A 22572-nucleotide genomic window follows, 5' to 3' on the forward strand; every position below is an offset into this window, starting at 1 on the left:
ATCAAAAATTTTATCTAGTTCCATATTAGTTTTACAGACCTGATTGATTTTTTTTTATCAAATTCATTGATTAGTGTTATGTAGACAGATTGATTTTGTTTTTTTCTCTCAGAGTTGTATGTCATATCTAATCATATGCCTTATCTCACACAGGTTGGCAGTAATTATTTTTATGGTTAAAAAAGCTTCTTTCCCAATATCATCAAATTTTATAAGATCAAGAATAATATAAGGAATTTCAAAACTTTTGTATTTCCCCTTTTTAATGTTTATATTTCCTGAAGGTCTGACATTCTATGAGGGCAGGAATGATATTAGTCTATTCACCAGAGAATCCCCAGGACCTAGCATAATGCCTTGTACACAGTAGATGCTCATTATCTTCTGAATGATTATATGAATATGTATATAAAGCTTCTAAGCTCCTTTCGATATGGTGCTACTTTATCCTTCTGGTTTTATGTCCATTAGACTCCCTCACATACCTTGTACCGTGGCCAAACAGATCTGCCTATAAACTTCATCCCATCTTTGTTCTCTGACTTACTCTCTTTCCTCAATATGTCCCCATGTCTCTGCCTAATATTAATAGATGCCTTTTAGGGCTAAGCACTTTTCATATATTTTGCCATTCCCTAAAATAAAATAAACAAAACTATGAAGTAGGTACTATTCATAATACCATTATACAGATGAGAAAAATAAGACTTAGAAAGGTGAGGTATTCTCTGAGCCCCATGGGTCCCCAACTGCAGGGCTGCTAACATTTGCGTCCTTACAGAACCATTGCTCCTAACCACCTTGCTTACCACTAGTCCCTGTTGTTCCTCCCTCAAGCCTCATTCAAACACCACTTCCTCCATAAAGCTTTTTCTATTATGTTGATCTTCACTGATCTCTCCTTTGTTCCAAACACCTATCACCCTTAAACTCAGCAGCATGCTGTTCACCCTTACTCTTTCTGTACATATTTCATGTGTACTAACTTTACGTCTCCAATGAGCCCTTGAAGTCTCCAACAGGAATTGAGCACTACTTCTTTCGTATATTCCAGTATCTAGCACAGGAGAGATGATCAAGCAAAACTTCCTAGATAAAAAGTTGATAAAGAATAAAATAATGTTAAATTTGCCAAATTTACCCTGGAATTCTCATTTAGAAATTTTCCTCAAAGATCAAGTCTGACAAAGAAAGATCTAGCTTTTTCTTTTGACATCCTTTATTAAAATAAAAGTTTACTTTCTGTCACTCAGAAACTTAAAACCATATCTTCAGCTTTGGAATCGTTAGAAATAGTTTGGATAAAATAGGCTGCCTTTTCAAGATGAGGCAAAAACTGTTATTTCCAGTCATTAAAACTGTTTAGGAACAAAGGAATCAACTGACAACTTGTGACTGGTAGAATCAGAGAAGCCGGAGATTGGGATGTTTATTTTTACACATTGGGAAGGAAGAAGCAAGGATTAGCCCCTGAGTTTGACACCTTGGATGAGCTCAGTGGTTTTGCATCATATCACATGAACATAATGCCTCTCTTCATGCCCCCTTAGAAGTAGGCAGAGGCACAGAAGAAAGCCCCAGGCTAGAGCTCTGAACATAAACTGGATCTAAGGTTTAGTAACTGAATCTGATCATATAAACAACTTAGAACAAGTGAAGAAGTGCCAAACTTGTCCTTGTGAGTTCCCTTGTAAGTTAAAAATAAACTAGAACAATTATGTATTCAGATTATGGAAAGGTAATGAAACTGAAGCTAATTTAAGTAAATGATTCATGATTCCAAAATACATAAAACTGCTACAAATTAAGTTTAGTTTGTGCAAAAGGAAAAACAAAAGAAATGAAGCCCTTGGTTAGGTTTGATACTCTTTAAACATATTACAAAATATTCTACCATGTCACCTTAAATCATAGATTCAGATTTAGACCAGGTCAGGGGTAAGCAATAGTTATTACCTGAGGGCTCTTTTGTGATCTATGGACAACAAAATCACAATTTAAGTTCATTCTCAATGGAAATGTGTCCACTATAACTGCTGATACTTTAGGCTGAGGCCTTGAATAAGTCACAAATTAGGTAACAGTATCCTCCTCTTATGTAGATGCATGTTTTTAATGGGAAACACATTTTTTTTAAATTATGAATTGATTTCAAAATAGAGACTCACTTAAAGATCACAGAGTTTGTGTTGAGAACATAACAAATGGGAATTGTGAGACCAGGCCAGACGCATGCCCACTTTGGACAGTACTATCTTGCTAACAACACTCCAAAGATCATGTTGTGGGAAAGTGGCACAGGCTTTCCTACTAGCAATTTATGGTCACTCATTAACTTGCCAAAACTTTTTGGGGATCATTATATTTTTGCTATTATTATCTGCAAAGTAAATACAATACCTGTTATTCCTACCACATTTTTTTTTTTTTTGCACCACGCAGGCCTCCCACTGCCACGGCCCGCCCGCCCCCTGCCACGGAGCACAGGCTCCGGACGCGCAGGCCCAGTGGCCATGGCCCACGGGCCCAGCCGCTCCGTGGCACACGGGATCCTCCCGGACCAGGGCACGAACCCGCGCCCCCTGCATCGGCAGGCGGACTCCCAACCACTGCGCCACCACATTTTTTGATTCACAAGATATCAGGATGGGGATGGTTGCTTGCCCTGAGGGACTTCTCTATAAGATCTGTTCTAGTCTTACCCCTCCCACCACCCTTCTGTCCCTTTCTATGTTCTGTCTCTGACAGAATTTATTCACAGTTCACATAAATTTGTAGCTCTCAATCACAACAACTCTCAGGCTATGCGGTTTTTATAGCTTCATGTTTAAAATTTAGTAGTCTCCATGACTCTTGCTCGTTCTAGTTGTCCTAAATCCAGACCTCCTCAAGTTCTCTTTGTATAAAATTACTGAAGTGGAATGTTTTTGGTGGAGTTCAAGTCCCCTGGTAAGAAGTCCAGATAAACTTATATGTGCAAGAGACTGATGGAAGGAAGTGCCTGTGAAGGATAAAAGGGGAGATGGAGCAGAAGTAGGCAAGGGAGTGCCTCAGACCATGATGCAGGTCTGACACTGGAAAGCAGAGGGAAGGAAGGAGGATTTGGTAGGAACAGCCTTACACAGCAGTGCAGTTGGGAAGAAGTCATACTCAGGTCAGAGCAAAAGTGTCCCATTAAAGAAGTTATCCTTGGGGTAGGAATGGCCTAACTCTGTCATCCCTGCTGTGCTCGACCATTGGCTAGCAAGTGTCCAGGAAGAGCATGGCCTCCATGTGAGAGCTGTGATAAATCCCACTGGGTTAGCAGCTGAGGTTGTTACTACATACACTCAGAGCAGATTCTCTCTGGAAGGGAGATCTGAGTAACTCACCTTCATGGCTTCCATAATTCACCCTTTGTGCTGCACAGGTCCAATTCTCCATCTGTGTTTGGAGCCCAGCTTGTCCATAGTTCTTTGGACTCCTTTTCTGAAGGATAAATTAGAAGATGGTGGTTAGTGGAATGGAAAACTGCTGTATTGCTTCATTTGGTCTCAGGTCTGCAACAGGTAATCATTGTCTCCCTCCTCCACTGTTCATTCAAAATGTGCCTCATTCACAGCTATCTTCTTGGTAAGTCTTTGTAGTTAACCTGGTGGTGTGACCAGATCTTCATTCCTGAGGGGTCTGAGCCCCTGCTAGTCATTCCTTTATGAGGTCAGGTAAGGGTTGCTGAATGTGTGCACTCACAGCTGGGCAAGGGAGTATCAAGAGAGGCTCAAGTAGATCACTTAGGTTCCACAGGTCCCCCCTCAGTCCCCATTATGTCAAAATGGCACTACTTCCTCCTACTGCTCAGGGTCAAACGTTTGCTATGTTGTGTGGGTTTCCATGTCTGTGGGTCAGGTACTATGTGAATACCTGGACAGTGATCCTGGCTGAGGATCTGTGGGCAGATAAAGCGAACTCATACCTGAAATCAGTATTTTTCTTTGTGAGGACAAACTCTCAGTCCTTTCAAGATAAAAGAGACCCAAAGTAGTCAGATTGCCTCCAAATGACTTGCTGGTCTCCTGGACGAATAATGCTATACTTGAGACTCAGCACTGACGGCCATTTGGATATTCAGAGATAGCCGTAGTTAAGTGGGCCTGGAGAGGTGTGAGTCTATGTTAGGTCCCTGTGTAGCTTCTAACGCTGACACCTTGGCGTACCTGAATTTTTAAAGAATTTCTCTCTCACCCTCTTGACTGCAGGTGTCTGACCAAGGCCTCCAGTGCTCTAGCCATTGCCTGCTCATTCTGCCTGAAGTCACTGATGTAATGGATCAATGTGATTTTCTGTACAATGTCTAGACAGCCCATATCTCCTTGAATAATACTATGACAGAAGGCAGGAGAGTTATCATAATAGAGTTTTCAGAGCCTGGAAATAAAACTGTACATGAGTATTTCTGTCTATTCCATGTAAATGCAATTGTGTCTGATCTTTTTTCCTAACTGTGGTAGAAAAGAGGCCTTATTAATATCTTCTAGCTATGAAACCGTGATTGGTCTTCGAGATGTAATCGTGGCTATTACTCAGTTGAGCTTCTTGTAGAATACAACCATTCTCCCTGATCTATCCAGTTTCTGCAGGGGCCAAACTGGTGAATTACACAAAGGTATGATAGAGACTGTAAGTCCTAAAACATTTAGATCTTAAAAAACAAAAACAATTTAGATCTTTAATGACAACAATAATCTCCATCATCCCTCCATGATATGGCATTGTTTAGATTTACTTTCTCTGCTGAGGGGTGATGGCTGTTTTAAAGGCTTTCACTTAGCTTCCTCCGTTGTGCTAGAGCTTACTCCACAGGCCAAGGATCCAATGTGAGGGATAGTCTGACTTTGAATCCTAACTATACACTCAAAGTAAATGACTACTTGATGTGCCTGTGGACTCAGTGGCTGGGATCACTGTAGTGGATAAAATCCACTGTACTAATCTTTTATCAAAGATTCCATTTATTACCTGGATCCCTCTCTAATGAGGGTGTTATAATGATGGTTTTGGTTTCAGGTATTAATGTCAACTCAGAATGTTATATCCAGTAGTCGTCAAAATGTTAGATAATACACTTTTTCCAGTAGTCAGTCATCTGAGTAAAAGGCTACAGGTCCCTCTGTGGAAGAACTAAGTGAATTTTTACCGTATAGAGTTGTCATAGTGTTGCGAGATCTTTCTTCTTGGGACCCATTTTATTTATTTATTTATTTATCTATCCATTAAAAAATTTTTATTTTATTTGTTTATTTTTGGCTGCGTTGGGTCTTTGTTGCGGTGCTCGGGCTTCTCATTGCGGTGGCTTCTCTTGTGGAGCACGGGCTCTAGAGCGTAGGCGCATGGGCTTAGTTGCTCCGCAGCATGTGGGATCTTCCTGGACCAGGGATGGAACTCATGTCCCCCTGCATTGGCAGGCAGATTCTTAACCACTGCGCCACCAGGGAAGTCCCTTGGGGACCCATTTTAGTCAATGGATTTTGTTTCTAAACATTGACCCAGATTCAGGAAATGAAAAAGGAATTGTGACTTTTTATTGGAGTGACTGCCCTCAGCTCCCTGCTCTTTCATTGTTGTTAGATATTTAGGAGAAATACTGCTGTCAAGCTATTTATCTTCTAGGGTGTGACAATCTGTTAACCATTTCTAAAAGTCCTTGTGGGTTAACTCCCCATGGCTGCTTCTCCTCCTTTGTCAGTTACTATAATTGTGGCCGCATGGCTTCTGGCCATTAAGTGCCACCTCCTGCCATCTATTGCTCCCTTGGCTATTAATGAGCCAGGCTCAATGATCCCCTCCCGCAATGTCAGCCCTGGACAGCAGAGGTGGCCACCACTGAGTTTCGTGAGGCTGGTGCCCCCCTCCCCAGTGCATTCCTGGTAGCCTTGGTGAACGCTGGGTCTTCTGAACCCTCTCCTGGAGCCTAATCCTTGGGTTGGATATTCATTCCCACATGTCTACTTCTTAGAGCCTTTTAATTCCATCCTCTACTATCTGTCATGTCAACTCAGGCATTTCGACTTTGCTCAGCATGGGCCACTACTTTCTCCAGGCTTCTAAAAGTCCTCCTAACAGTGAGTTTTCCCTATTTCCTGGGATTCTTGACAATTTATTAAACTTGTGTTTAATAATGTCCCCAGCTCAATAAATTATTGTTCATTCAGCCTTACGTTCAGGACCCCTTCCCTAAGCCCCCTCACAATCCAGTTCCGGGGGACTCCTCTGGATCCTGCTGACCCGTGCCTGCTAATTCGTGCCGTTTCTCTGGTGTGTGAGGTATTTGCCGCCTTATTTGGCCTGCCCATCACCAGCTGGATTATGCTGGGATCAAACTGTTAGCTCAGCCTGGTGGCCAGGAGAGGGAGGAAGAACAGCTCCCAAGGGGCATTGGTCATCACCTTGCAGGTGAGAGGCCTCTGTGGCAACACACGCACATGCCATCTCCCATGAGGCAGTGTCACCTCTGTAAGCTCCATAGTTTCAGGAGAATCTGCAGAGCCCAACCCTTAGGGCCATCTACCCAGTTCTGCCCGTCCCTTAACTCAGTGCCCTAGATCTTCTCAACCTGACCTTATAGTGTAACAGACTTTCCAGGGTTGGTCATTTAAATGATTCTGGAGTTCCATGACCCTAACTCTTAGATCCTGTGGTTACTCCTCAGCTGTGTCTGTCTTTGCACAAGATGGTGGTGGCTTCTTCAAAAGCTACCAAAAATGCCCTCTGGCTCACACGCTTAGCATTTAACTCTTTGTTAATTGATTTATCAATAAGTTTCTCATTGTCCTTCAGGGTGTCAATGCAACTCAGTAGTAACTAGCCACTTCTGCTGTCCTTAGCTGGCATTTTTCACCATACATTTTAAACACCTGAATCATTGCACCATCAAAAGTCTTCCCTTCTACTGGGTCATTTTCCCAGGTCGCCACTGGTGAAATTTTTAGCAGTTGGGATCCTTCCTTGTGCCAGAGACTATCTGTACCTCCTTTTAGATAAGTGTTAAGGGATCTAGTTCAGAGACCTCATTTTATTATGTTTTATTGGATCACTTCTGGTGTGTCACTTCTGGTGTGTCAGCTTGGGAACCAGATGCCAATGTGGAATTAGATGTGCAAGAGTTTTGTTTGGAGAATGGTTCAAAGAAGATAAAGGGGAGAAGGATCAGGATTATGCAGGAGTGTAAGGCATGTCTGATCCCTGTAAAGGGAGTTACAGAAGAAGGAGGATGGGATGGAAAGAGCCTCACATTGTGATCCAGCTGTGAGAAGGCACTGGGCAGGCTGACAGGTAGCCCCAGAGAAAAGACTGCCCATTAGTGAAGTCCCACTTTGGGCAGGAATGGTGCATCTCTAGAGCAACCTCTGTGCTCTGTTACTGGTCATAAGCAGTCTAGGAGTAGCATGGCCTCAGAGTGAATGCTGCAGTGGATTCTATGATGCAGCACCAGAGTGCCCTCCTCACAGCAGATTCTCTCTTAAAGGGAGACCTGAACAGCACACTCCAGTGGCTGCCACAGTTATATTTCAGGTGAGGACACACCATAATTTTATATGAGGGAAATACTAATTACTTGATTTTTTCCCTTACATACTAAAGTTGCCCAATTATATCTAATGTTTGATTCACTTTCAAAAGCATAGGAACCTAATGCAAACAATTTCCACTCTTCCTAAGTCTTTTTCTTGATCATAACTATTAGCTCAGAACTCTTTGTTTTGCACTTATAGTTTGAATTATTTATTGCTAAATGCGTTACCTTGCTTTTTCCTATATTAAAATTTATCTAACCACTTTCTACCCACTGTTGTGACTTAAATCATCTTTTCGTAGTGTCCCTACCACTAGAATTTGTGTAACGGGGGCCATATTTATAGCTTCCCATTTATAATGAATATTTGCAAGTTTTGACAAGTATTTTTCCAATTTCATGCCTAAGTTTCTCTATGGATTTACCCGTTGTCTGGCTTTAGACCATTTTGAGAACTCTGAGCAGAATCTTCTGAGAATGTTCCCTTTATACAGCAGCAGGAGACTCATTCTCTGCGTCAGCCTGGTGTTCCTGTACTGGAGAGATTAACTGAGGACCCATAAGCCTGAAAAGCCTGTGAAGTACATGCCGCCTTTTAAAGGGTGGAATTTCCTATATAGAGGGTCATGGCTTCAGAAGCAAATTGTGCAGGTGAAAACTGTCTTGCTACCTCAGACTCACTGTGACTGCACCATAGATACATAAAAAGGCAACAGTGCATCGTTACCCATGGGGTAAGCCAGTTGACTCTGGTGAGGCTTTGCTGATATTCTAGATGAACATGGAGAAAGTTGGTCACTTAAGTCCAAGCTGTTATTACAAAGTAAACAACTGCTCTCTAGGTAATCTTTTATGTGAAGCATGACTGCCTCTCTCATGAGGCAACTCGTCAATGTACTCCAGGTTGTGTGTGTGCTAGCAATACAACCAATATCTAGAGGTAATCTGTGCATACTCTCTCTTTAATGCTAAGGAATTTGATCAGCTTGATTAGTTTTACTTGGCTGTATAATTTCTATTTATGACTGTCCTATTCTGTCTCTTGATTGTACTTATGTATTTTTGAAAAGTTTTCATTTCTAATCCTTCTCCACTTACAGAGGAAAGTTTTTCTGGTGCCTGCTTTTTTGAGCCTTAGACCATATTAGTTTTTGGTTTTCTAAGTCATTCAATCATTTAGATGCCCACCAATCTCTGTGTCTCCTCCAGGGTAGAATTATCACTGGAAGCAACTGCTTAGTCAGACACTATATTTTCTAGGTACCCCAGCATCTAGATAAGGCTGTGTGTCTGGTTCTTGCAACTGAAATGGAGCAGAAATGATATGTGTCACCCCTTTCTGCTGGCTGGATGCAAAACATGATAAAATCCTTGGAGGTGGCACATTCCCAACATGGATGGAACAAAGGTCTCTGACTTACACATAAAGAAACACTGTTTGCTCATTGGGAATAACTGAACTGGACTTAGGGAAAAAATTAATTTCTATTCCACTAGACCTCTGAAATTTCAGGGCTTATTTATCATAATTACTGGCATTACACTAATGAATGCTAGACTTTTCAACAAGGAAAGATCTTAAGCATAATTTTAAGAAATATCACTGCATTTACCTTAGGGACATCTCTGAATATGAGTAGGCAGAATTTGTAATGTTCTATGGGACAGGTAAAAAAGATGAAACTTTTATATAAAAAAGTGAAATAGAGTTGGTATCTCTCTGGATAAAAGTATCAGTTTTTATGATGCAAACTGATAAGAATATATTATAAACAACCAAACCAAAATAGTGTGACTTTTTTCAAAAAAAGTCAAAATAGTCTTTTTTTTAAAAAAAAGAAGGATTTGGGTAAGCTGCAAAATCAAGTCAAGGTGTAAATCGAGAAACTTCATTTAACAAGAGGTAGACTGGTTGAATGTTACATGAGTTGGAAGACGAGGGAAGGATTTTGAATAAGACAGAGGAACTGTGTCAAGAAAGGATATTTAAGAGTTCGTGATTTAGCAGAAACAAATCCAGAAGGGGTTAGTGGGTGAACCAGTAAAAACTGGCAATCATAAATCAGTAAATCAGCATTTTAAATATGGAAAGTAAGTACCACAGATATGTCCATTTTTATCTCCTATACATCGGTGGAATCTAGCTAGAAGTAAAGATCCAGAAAGCCCTAGATGAAGTAAACAATACTTTTCTCTTGGCACGTTAAATGTTATAAAACATTTTTACATACTTTATCTCAGGTGTTTCTAACAATGTCCCTGACAATTAGAAATGTTGGATAGTGTTATAAGAATGATGAAGATGAAGAATTGAGGCTCAGAAAATATGAGCAATCATCTACACCAAAGGGCTTCCTGCCAACACTGGCAACAATGATATTTGAACTTGAGGTTTATGACTCTTAAATAAAACTTACACAAACAAAACTTTTACAGCTGCCTGTTGTAGGGAAAGGTGTGATGGACATGAAGTTCTCATCCAAATGTGAAGAGCCATCTGGGAAAACTCATGGAATGATTCAGGGCAGTCTTACCCTTTGCCATGATAAGGCCAAGATATTTGTGGACTAAATTTTTGCGTTTATGGAACTCAGGAGTAAATTAGCATGAGCTGTGGATAAAGTACTACACAGGCATCAAAGAGAAGTGTTGCTAGCTCTTCCTAATTGGATAGGCCACACGTGTCAGACGTCTTTGGAGGAAATGTGTTCGGTAACTGGCTTCCCAGCTTTATGAATAAAAGTAATTTGAAATAATGTCATTTGAGGAATAGTATAATAAGCCTTACTTAAAAAAATAATGCTTTACAGTTTTAAAAACATTTATTTCATTTTTTTCCCGTTTATTTTACAAACTCAGTATATGTTTTGAGGTATGAGAAGGTGTTAAGGATATGAATGTGGAAGTCAGTTTCTTTTCCCAAGGAGCTCTGAATCTACTGGGGGATCCAAACAAGTGAACAGATAATATTACTATGAAATGAAATGCTCTGATGTTATTTATTGAGGGAAGTGTATGTTTTTACTCAGAAACCATAGTAAAAAGAGTCAGAATTCATGGGAAGTCAAACCACAGTTTCATAGGTAAGTCATTACTGAGACATTTAGTTTTGGTGACAGGAAGCTAGACAAAAGCAGTTGGAATTCTCTTTTTTTTTTTTCTCTGATTTTCTAACAGCCTCCTGTTTTGCCTTTACTGTCTTCCTCCTCCTCTCTTCTCCCCACGTAATCCTCTCTCTCTCATTCTCTCTCCCTCTATTTTTAAGCTAATCTCAGACTTGCGTAAGCCTAACCTTACTTCCATGCAGCACAGTTGTGGTTTTAATATTACAGTCTGTGGAGTCAGACTGTTTGGGTTCAAATCTGGCCTCACCACTTACTACTTGTGTCACAATTTACTTAGAATGTGTTTAATCTCCTTGTCTAAAACATAGTATTCTCTTTATAAATTGTGTGTGTGCGTATGTGTGTGTGTGTGTGTGTAATGATTTAATGAGTTTATTATATAAAGTGCTTAGTGCCTGGCACATGGTAAGTGCTCTATGGTTGAGTATTAGTTTCCTTGAGGTTGTAACAAATTACTACATGCTTAGTAATGTAAAACAACATCCATTTATCATCTCACAGTTCTGTAGATCAGAGTCTAGATAAGTTTTACTGGGTTCTCTGCTGAGGGTCTAACAGGGCTAAAGTAAAGGTGTTGGCCAGCCTAGGCTCTTATCTGAGGCTCTGAAGGAGAATCTGCTTCATGGTTTATTTAGGTGATTGGCAAAATTCAGTTCCTTGTGGTTGTAGGACTGAGGTCTGTCTCCTTGACATGTGGGCCCCTCCATTTAAAAGCCAGCCATAGCATGTTGAATCTGTCTTGTGCTTTGATTCTCTCAGACTTCTTCTGCCACATCTTTCTGACTCACTATTTTGCCTTCTTCTTCTGCTTTTGAGGGCTCATGTGATTACATGGCCTACTCAGATAATCCAGGATAATCTCTCTTATTTTAAAGTCAGATAATTAGCAATTTTAGTTACATCTGCAAAGCCTCTTTTGTCATGAAATGTAACATATTCACAGACGTGACAAGGGGTGATGAAGGTTATAGGAACCAAAATTCTGTCTACCACAGACCATTATCTGTTATTACTGTTATAATTTAAGTGAGTGAAGGACTAACAGGAGTAGGGAATAGAATATTCTGGACTATAAAGTTTTCTAGTGAATTGAAAGTTATTTAATTTAAAGAGTTAAACTTTGGGAGTAAAGGAACTACTGCTCTGATGAACTCAAATCTTGAACTCTTATCTGTGTGCACATATATAATACTGATTTCTGTATTTTTAAGTGTAACACTCTGTTGCCTCTAAATCTTAACACGGATCTGTTGATACACTTTCAAAAATATTTATAAAATTACAGGTCATCTCTTATTTTTAAAAATGAATAAAATTTCTAAGAAGGAAATGTCTTTTCCACAAAATTTAACTTGGAGATAGTTTCAGAAATCTGAGAAATTGCACACCTTTCAAATATATGTTTTGAGGATGTGTAGAAAAGGGAACCCTTTTACACTGTTGGTGGGAATGCAAATTGGTGCAGCCACTATGGAAAACAGTATGGAGGTTCCTCAGAAAACTAAAGGTAGAACTACCATATGATCCAGCAATTCCACTCCTGAGTACATATCCAAAGAAAAGGAAAAACATTAATTTGAAAAGATACATGCACCCCAATGTTCATAGCAGCATTATTTACAATTGCCAAAATATGGAAGCAACCCAAGTATTCATCAACAGATGAATGGATAAATAAGTGATATATATGTATCACTTCTTTATTCCTTATGCATTTATACACACACACACACACACACACACACATACAATGGAATACTACTCAGACATTAAAAGAGAGTGAAATTTTGCCATTTGCAACAATATGGCTGGATTTGGAGAGTATTATGCTTAATGAAATAAGTCAGACAGAGAAAGATAAATACTCTGTGTCATCACATATGTGGAATCTAAAAAGTAAAATAAACTAGTGAATATAACAAAAAAGAAATTATATATGTTTTGTTCTGAAATGACTACAGTTGATTCCTGATAATATAAGAAATGAAACATTTATTAACTAATTAAGCTTTAATATAAAATGTAAAGATTTAAATTGTAATTACTTCTAGGTATTTCACAGTCAGAATAAACCTAAACTAGATCTTGCTAGAAATTGAAAACAGAAAACTTCAAAAGATCATGAGGAAGGAAATAAAAATAAAATATAGTGTTTAACTTATTCTGTATGCCTGCAGTATGAAGCTAGATAACTGTAAATCACATGGGTAAACTATTTCTAAAGATTTTTTTTCTTTTGGTTTGTAGTTACGCAGCTTGTGGGTGTAGTATTTGAATCTTCTGAGTATGGTTACTTCTCCCTAGCATTTGCTCAGGGCTCAGACTCTCCCTGTGGGGCTAGTTATTTGTATTTGGGAGTTGTAAGTGTCCAAGTACAGGAGCCACTTCATATTTTGTCATGGATGGTGAATCTGTATATATGTGTATATTCATATATACATCTGCACATGCACTTACACACACATACATTACTGATTTGACGAATTAACAATTGTAAATTTGTTTCTTAAACATACTTTTTAAAAAAAAATTAGTGTGTAATCTGTATACTAGAGGCAGCACAATATCAGCTTTTTTAAAAAATATATATTTATTTTTCTTTGTGTTGGGTCTTCGTTTCTGTGCATGGGCTTTCTCTAGTTGGGGCGAGCAGGGATTACTCTTTGCTGCGGTGCGTGGGCTTCTCATTGTGGTGGCTTCTCTCGTTGTGGAGCACGGGCTCTAGGTGCGTGGGCTCAAGTAGTTGTGGCATGCAGGCTCAGTAGTTGTGGCTCGTGGGCTCTAGAGCACAGGCTCAGTAGTTGTGGCACACAGGCATAGTTGCTCCATGGCATGTGGGATCTTCCCAGACCAGGGATCAAACCCGTGTCCCCTGCATTGGCAGGCAGATTCTTAACCACTGCACCACCAGGGAAGCCCCCCAGCTATCTTTAAACAGAGACATGTCACTGGGAAAGAAACGGACAGAGATGGAAAATGAGTAAGTCTAGACCTTCTAAGTTATACCATAACTTTCAATGCTCTTTCTATTTTGCTCTCATTTCCTGTTCCTATTTTTTTCCCACCCATTTTTATAGCTTACTTGCCAAAGTCTTTTTCTATGCATGTTTATGCATGCCATTACTGCCTTCCCTCACTTTCCTCACATAAACCAGATTTTGGCTTAGTACAGCCTTTGCTTTATATCTTGGAATAGGATGATTTAGCTCAATATTCAATATTTTTTTTATTTTTATTTTTTTTAGATGTTGGGGGTAGGAATTTATTTATTTATTTACTTTTCCTGTGTTGGGTCTTCGTTTCTGTGTGAGGGCTTTCTCTAGTTGTGGCAAGTGGGAGCCACTCTTCATTGTGGTATGCAGGCCTCTCACTATCACGGCCTCTCTTGTTGCGGAGCACAGGCTCCAGATGCGCAGGATCAGTAGTTGTGGCTCACGGGCCTAGTTGCTCCACAGCATGTGGGATCCTCCCAGACCAGGGTTTGAACCCGTGTCCCCTGCATTAGCCGGCAGATTCTCAACCACTGCGCCACCAGGGAAGCCCTTTTTTTTAAAATTTTTGAATTTTATTTATTTTTTTATACAGCAGGTTCTTATTAGTTATTCACTTTATACGTATTAGTGTATATATGTCAATCCCAATTTCCCAATTCATCACATCACCACTACCTCCCTGCCACTTTCCCCCTTGGTGGCCATACGTTTGTTCTTTACATCTGTGTCTCTATTTCTGCCCTGCAAACCGGTTCGTCTGTACCATTTTTCTAGGTTCCTCATATATGCGTTAATATACGATATTTGTTTCTCTTTTTCTGACTTACTTCACTCTGTATGACAGTCTCTAGATACATCTACATCTCATCAAATGACCCAATTTAATTCCTTTTTATGGCTGAGTAATATTCCATTGTATATATATGTACCACAACTTCTTTATCCATTCATCTGTCGATGGTCATTAAGGTTGCTTCCATGACCTGGCTATTGTAAATAGTGCTGCAATGAACATTTGGGTGCATGTGTCTTTTTGAATTATGGTTTTCTCTGGGTATATGCCCAGTAGTGGGATTGCTGGGTCATATATTAAATCTATTTTTAGTTTTTTAAGGAAACTCCATACTGTTCTCCATAGTGGCTGTATCAATTTACATTCCCACCAACAGTGCAAGAGGGTTCCCTTTTCTCCACACCCTCTCCAACATTTGTTGTTTGTAAGTTTTCTGATGATACCCATTCTAACTGGTGTGAGGTGATACCATATTGTAGTTGTGATTTGCATTTTGCTAATAATAAGTGATGTTGAGCAGCTTTTCATGTGCTTCTTGGCCATATGTATCTCTTCTTTGGAGAGATGTCTATTTAGGTCTTCTGCCCATTTTTGGATTGGGTTGTTTGTTTTTTTAATATTGAGCTGCATGAGCTGTTTATATATTTTGGAGATTAATCCTTTGTTTGTTGATTCATTTGCAAATATGTTCTTCCATTCTGAGGGTTGTCTTTTCGTCTTGTTTGTAGTTTCCTTTGCTTTGCAAAAGATTTTAAGTTTCATTAGGTCCCATTTGTTTATTTTTGTTTTTATTTCCATTACTCTAGGAGGTGGATCAAAAAAAATCTTGCCATGATTTATGTCCAAGTGTGTTCTGCCTTTGCTTTCCTCTAAGAGTTTTACAGTGTCCAGTCTTACATTTTGGTCTCGAAACCATTTTGAGTTTATTTTTGTGTATGGTGTTAGGGAGTGTTCTAATTTCATTCTTTTACATGTAGCTATTGAGTTTTCCCAGCACAACTTATTGAAGAGACTGTCTTTTCTCCATTGTATATCCTTGCCTCCTTTGTCATAGATTAGTTGACCATAGGTGCATCAGTTTATCTCTGAGCTTTCTGTCCTGTTCCATTGATCTATATTTCTGTTTTTGTGCCATTACCATACTGTCTTCATTACTGTAGCTTTGTAGTATAGTCTGAAGTCAGAGAGTTTGATTCCTCCAGCTCTGTTTTTTTCCCTCAAGAGTGCTTTGGCTATTCAGGGCCTTTTGTGTCTCCATACAAATTTTAAGATTGTTTGTTCTAATTCTGCAAAAAATGCCATTGGTAATTTGATAGGGATTGCACTGAATCTGTAGATTGCTTTGGGTAGGATAGTCATTTTCACAATATTGATTCATCCAAACCAAGAACATGGTATATCTCACCATCTATTTGTATCATCTTTAATTTCTTTCGTCAATGTCATAGTTTTCTGCATACAGGTCTTTTGTCTCCTTAGGTAGGCTTATTCCTAAGTGTTTTATTGTTTCTGTTGCAGTGGTAAATAGGAGTGTTTCCTTAATTTCTCTTTCAGATTTTTCACCATTAGTGTATAGGAATGCAAGAGATTTCTGGGCATTAATTTTGTATCCTGCTACTTTACCAAATTCATTGATTAGCTCTAGTAGTTTTCTGGTGGCATCTTTAGGGTTCTCTATGTATAGTATCATGACATCTGCAAACAGTGACAGTTTTACTTCTTCATTTCCAAATTGTTTCTGGAGAGTTTTTACCATAAATGGGTGTTGAATTTTGTCAAAAGCTTTTTCTGCATCTATTGAGATGATCATATGGTTTTTCTTCTTCAATTTGTTAATATGGTGTATCACATTGATTGATTTGCATATATTGAAGAATACTTGCATTCCTGGGATAAATCCCCCTTGATCATGGTGTATGGTCCTTTTAATGTGTTGTTACATCTGTTTGCTAGTATTTTGTTGAGGATGTTTGCATCTACATTCATCAGTGATATTGGTCTGTAATTTTCATTTTTTGTAGTATCTTTGTCTAGTTTTGGTATCAGGGTGATGGTGACCTCATAGAATGAGTTTGGGAGTGTTCCTTCCTCTGCAATTTTTTGGTATAATTTGAGAAGGATGGGTGTTAACTCTTCCCTAAATGTTTGATAGAATTCACCTGTGAAGCCATCTGGTCCTGGACTTTTGTTTGTTGGAAGATTTTAAATCACAGTTTCATTACTTATGATTGGTCTGTTGATATTTTCTATTTCTTCCTGGTTCAGTCTTGGAAGGTTATACCTTTCTAAGAATTTGTCCATTTATTCCAGGTTGTCCATTTTATTAGCATAGACTTGATTGTAGTAGTCTCTTAGGATGTTTTGTATTTCTGTGGTATCTGTTGTAACTTCTCCTTTTTCATTTCTAAATTTATTGATTCGAGTCCTCTCCCTCTTTTTCTTGATGAGTCTGGCTAATGGTTTATGCATTTTGTTTATCTTCTCAAAGAACCAGCTTTTAGTTTTATTGATCTTTGCTATTGTTTTCTTTGTTTCTATTTCATTTATTTCTGCTCTGATCTTTCTGATTTTTTTCCTTCTGCTAACTTCGGGTTTTGTTTGTTCTTCTTTCTCTAGTTCCTTTAGATGTAAGGTTAGATTGTTTATTTGAGATTTTTCTTGTTCCTTGAGGTAGACTTGTATTGCTATGAACTTCCTTTGTATTGCTATGAACTTCCCTCTTAGAACTGCTTTTGCTGCATCCCATAGGTTTTGGATCATTGTGTTTTCCTTGTAATTTTTCTCTAGGTATTTTCTGATTTCCTCTTTGATTTCTTCAGTAATCTCTTGGTTATTTAGTAACATAATGTTTAGCCTCCATGTGTTTGTGTTTTTTACGTTTTTTTCCCTGTAATTGATTTCTAATCCCATAGTGTTGCGGTCAGAAAAGATGCTTGATATGATTTCAATTTTCTTAAATTTACTGAGGCTTGATTTGTGATCCAAGATGTGATCTATCCTGGAGAATGTTCTGTCTGCACTTGAGAAGAAAATGTAATCTGCTGTTTTTGGATGGTATGTCTTATAAATATCAATTAAATCTATCTGGTCTATTGTGTCATTTAAAGTTTGTGTTTCCTTATTAATTTTCTGTCTGGATGATCTGTCCATTGGTGTAAATGAGGTGTTACAGTCCCCACTATTACTGTGTTACTGTCGATATCCTCTTTTATAGCTGTTAGCAGTTGCCTTATGTGTTGAGTTGCTCCTATGTTGGGTGCATATATATTTATAATTGTTATATCTTCTTGGTTTGATCCCTTGATCATTATGTAGTGTCCTTTCTTGTCTCTTGTAACATTATTTATTTTAAAGTCTACTTTATCTGATATGGGTATTGCTACTCCAGCTTTCTTTTGATTTCCATTTGCATGGAATATCTTTTTCCATCCTCTCACTTTCAGTCTGTATGCATCCCTAGGTCTGAAGTGGGTCTCTTGTAGACAGCATATAGATAGGTTTTGTTTTCGTATCCATTGGGCAACCCTGTGTCTTTTGTTTTGAGCATTTATTCCATTCACATTTAAGGTAATTATTGATAAGTATGTTCCTATTACCATTTTCTTAATTGTTATGGGTTTGTTTTTGTAGGTCCTTTTCTTCTCTTGTATTTCCCACTTAGAGAAGTTCCTTTAGCATTTGTTGTAGAGCTGGTTTGGTGGTGCTGTGTTCTCTTAGCTTTTGCTTCTCTGTAAAGCTTTTGATTTCTCTGTCGAATCTGAATGAGATCCTTGCCAGGTAGAGTAATCTTGGTTGTAGGTTCTTCCCTTTCATCACTTTAAATATATCTTGCCACTCCCTTCTGGCTTGTAGAGTTTCTGCTGAAAAATCAGCTGTTAACATTATGGGAGTTCCCTTTTATGTCATTTGTCGTTTTTCCCTTGCTGCTTTCAATAGTCTCTCTTTGTCTTTAATTTTTTTCCACTTGATTACTATGTGTCTTGGTGTGTTTCTCTTTGGGTTTATCCTGTCTGGGACTCTCTGTGCTTCGTGGACTTGGGTGGCTATTTCCTTTCCCATGTTAGGGAAGTTTTTGACTATAATCTCAAATATTTTCTCGGGTCCTTTCTCTCTCTCTTCTCCTTTTGTGACCCCTATAATGTGAATGTTGTTGCATTTACCGTTGTCCCAGAGGTCTCTTAGGCTGTCATCATTTCTTTTCTTTCTTTTTCCTTTATTCTCTTCTGTGGCAGTGAATTTCACCATTCTGTCTTCCAGGTTACTTAATCATTCTTCTGCCTCAGTTATTCTGCTATTGATTCCTTCTAGTGTATTTTTATTTCAGTTATTGTATTGTTCATCTCTGTTTGTTGTTTAATTCTTTCTAGGTGTTTGTTCTTTAATTCTTCTAGGTCTTTGTTAAACATTTCTTACATCTTCTCGATCTTTGTCTCCATTCTTTTTCCGAAGTCCTGGATCATGTTCACTATCATTATTCTGAATTCTTTTTCTGGAAGGTTGCTTATTTCCACTTCATTTAGTTGTTTTTCTGGGGTTTTATCTTGTTCCTTCATGTGGTACAAAGTCCTCTGCATTTTCATTTTGTCTATCTTTCTGTGAATGTGGTTTTCCTTCCAGAGGCTGCAGAACTGTAGTTCTTCCTGCTTCTGCTGTCTGCCCTCAGGTGGATGAGGCTATCTAAGAGGCTTATGCAAGCTTCCTTATATTATGGACTGGTGTTGGGTAGAGCTAGGTGTTGCTCTGGTGGGCAGAGCTCAGGGAAACTTTAATCCACTTGTCTGCTGATGCGTGGGGCTGCGTTCCCTGCCTGTTGGTTGTCTGGCCTCAGGTGACCCAGCACTGGAGCTTACCTAGCTCTTTGGTGGGGCTAATGGAGGACTCTGGGAGGGCTCGTGCCAAGGAGTACTTACCAGTACTTCTGCTGCCAGTATCCTTGTCCCCACCATGAGCCACAGCCACCCCCTGCCTCTGCAGGAGACCCTCCAACACTAGCAAGTAGGTCTGGTTCAGTCTCCTATGGGGTCCCTGCTGCTTACCCTGGTTCCTGATGCACATGCTACTTTGTGTGTGCCCTCCAAGAATGGAGTATCTGTTTCTCCCAGTCCTGTCGAAGTCCTGCAATCAAATCCCACTAGCCTTCAAAGGTGATTCTTTAGGAATCCCTCCTCCCGTTGTCGGACCCCCAGGTTGGGAAGCCTGACGTGGGGCTCAGAACTTTTACTCCATTGGGTAGACTTCTGTGGTATAAGTGTTCTCCATTTTGTGAGTCACACTCCCAGAAGTTATGGGATTTTATTTTCTTGTGATTGCGCCCCTCCTACCATCTCATCGTGGTTTGTCCTTTGTATGTAGGGTATCTTTCCTGGTGAGTTCCAGTGTCTTCCTGTCGATGATTGTTCAGCAGTTAGTCGTGATTCCAGTGCTCTCGCAAGAAGGAGTGAGCACATGTCCTTCTACTCCGCCATCTTGAACCAATCTCACAAGATGACATTTAAATCTCCAAGGGTTTATTTATGCAAATATCAAAAGTCACGAATGACCATGAGTCACTATGAAATTTCCTAAACCTCCTTTTAGCTGTAGTTAATTTACAGATTGAAGGATATTTGCTGGATTATGATCAAAGCCTTCAGACGAGAGGATATTGGGATGATAGCCTTTCACTACATAGTATCCATTTACATGATATCACTGAGACTTTTGGCATAGTTTTCACGCCCCAAATGTTTTTAACATCTGTGTCACTGTTCTTTTTTTAAGACTGAAGATTCAGTATTTATTAATCTCTCAAACCTCAATTGGCCTTTGGAAGCAGCTGAATACTTTCTTTGAGGAGTGAACAAAATGTAATCTCAAAATAAATCACAAGAAGTGTAAGGTAGTGGTTTTTAGTTCTAGGAAATGCAAGAGTTCCTGGTATGCTTAGGGAGTTAAGATTAATGTGGTGAAATATTTTATGTGGCTCTGCATTACCTTTCACTTAAACCTGTCATGCAAAAAGCAAAGAAAGTTGAAAATCTCAGCATCAATAGGCAGATTAGATTTAGGAGGGAATGAATTGATGCCTACTTTATGATATATATCAACCTAAAGCAGGTTTCCAGATTCTCTATTCTTCAGAAATGCATAGCCCTTGATGGTAAACATGTTAAAAGTGCTTTTGGAAAATGAGGATGACATTCATTTGACACAGAGGGTACTTAATCTCTGCAGGTATATCAGATTGGGGAAAAACAATTTTTTCATTTGGGTCACATTTATTATCATTTCTGCACCGTTGGTAAGACGGTTAAACTGAACAGATCAACTGGGCTGCATGCACCCAGAAGGCTATGCTCGTAGGCATGAAATGAATAGTTACTGACAGGGTTTTCAAGAGAAATGGAATATATTGAGCTGAACCCAAGCAGAATGCTAATTTGGAAACAGCATAGAGAAGGTTTAGTAAGAGGAATTTTATTTTGGGTGAAACATTAATGCAAGATGTACAATTCCACAAAAGGTTTTTTGTTTTGTTTTGTTTTTGCTTGAAGCTGTGATGAATGTCAAGTGATGGTATCATACTCTTTTCCCTTATAGATATTCTTTACTCAGTGTATCTTGCATGCACATGTGTTTGGTCTCCATTATTCGATTAAAGGGAAATGTAAACAGATTCTGATTATCTACTTTTATGGTCAAATCATATTGTCATGAAGTGCAGGAGCTTGAACAAATTCTTTCTTAAACTTTTAAATTAAAATTGTATATATTTAAAATATACAACATTATGATTTGATATACATATACATAGTGAAAAGATTACTGCAGACAAGCAATTTAACATATCATCCCCTCACACTTCCATTTTTTTGTGTGTGATGAGCGCCCCTGAAATCTACTTTAGCAAATGTTTAGTATTCAATTCAGTATTATTAATGACAGTCATCATGCTGTACATTAGGTCTCTAGACTTATTCATCCAACAAAACTGCAACTTTGTACACTTTGACCAGCATCTCTCCATTTACCCCATCTCTCAGCCCCTGGTAAACACAGCTTCTATGTATCTGACTTCTTTAGATTCCGCATATGAGTGAGATCTTGAAGTTTTTGTCTTTTCATATCTAGTTTATTTCACTTAGGTTAGTGTCCCTTTAGGTTCATCCACGTTTTTACAAATGACAGAATCTTCTTTTTTAAAGGCTGAATAAATTTCCATTTGACCAAATTCTTTAGTTGCATTCTAATTCTATTATGTCAGCTATTAATAAAGATAAACATCAACTAGAAGCTTAGAATTTTTCTTTCTTTTCTATGGATTTTTAGTACAGTGGAATTTTAAAAAATTAATCAGTTTTTACTTTTGGCTATGATGGGTCTTTGTTGCTGTGCGTGGCCTTTCTCTAGTTGTGGCAAGGGGGGGCTACTCTTCATTGCGGTGCAGTGGCTTCTCTTGTGGAGCATGGGGTCTCGGTGCGTGGGCTTCAGTAGTTATGGCACATGGGCTCAGTAGTTGTGGCTTGTGGGCTCTAGAGAGCAGACTCAGTAGTTGTGGTGCACAGGCTTAGTTGCTCTGCAGCATGTGGGATCTTCCCAGACCAGGGCTCGAACCCGTGTCCCCTGCATTGGCAGGAGGATTCTTCACCACTGTGCCACCAGGGAAGTCCGACAGTGGGATTATTTTAATCGCATTTGATGTGAAGAAAACATACTTAATTTTCATTAATATTTCAATATTTAGTTATTGATATCCTATGAAAAGTGGAAAAAGATCTTGCAATGAAGCTACAAAATTAGGAAAAATTCAAAGACAATATTCTAGAAAAATTCTCTGAAAGAGAACCACCTGGAAAACACTGAGAGAATCAAGAATATTTGGTTTTGGCTCTTAATCATGGATCAAAATGAGAGAATTCAAGTCAAAACTTTTAATATTTACATGCATTTCAACATTCAGCTTACTGGTCTTTGGAAAAATATCTATTTCTAAAATTTGATATACATTAACTCTCATGCTTAACATGATCAAAAACTAGAGCATTCCAAGTATGTTGAAACAGAATTTTATGGCCTTGCAGAAAAGCACATTTGCAATTAGTCTTAAAGTGATGGAGAAACCTGAGGAAACAT

The 22572-nt window shown here is 38.8% G+C and overlaps 1 long non-coding RNA gene across 1 annotated transcript in view; it reads right to left on the reverse strand.

Annotated features, from left to right (window-relative positions):
• Nucleotides 1–3369: 3369 nt before the first annotated feature.
• Nucleotides 3370–22572, reverse strand: part of LOC113617304 (uncharacterized) — a 122619-nt gene continuing 103416 nt past the window's right edge. Inside the window, exon 3 of the long non-coding RNA XR_003431577.1 lies at nucleotides 3370–3468. This is a non-coding gene — a long non-coding RNA (uncharacterized LOC113617304). The remainder of the gene's footprint in view (nucleotides 3469–22572) is intronic.

Source organism: Aethalodelphis obliquidens, unplaced genomic scaffold (genome assembly GCF_003676395.1).
Source record: "Aethalodelphis obliquidens isolate GAN/ISIS:26980383/991018 unplaced genomic scaffold, ASM367639v1 scaffold4, whole genome shotgun sequence".
NCBI lineage: Eukaryota > Metazoa > Chordata > Mammalia > Artiodactyla > Delphinidae > Aethalodelphis > Aethalodelphis obliquidens.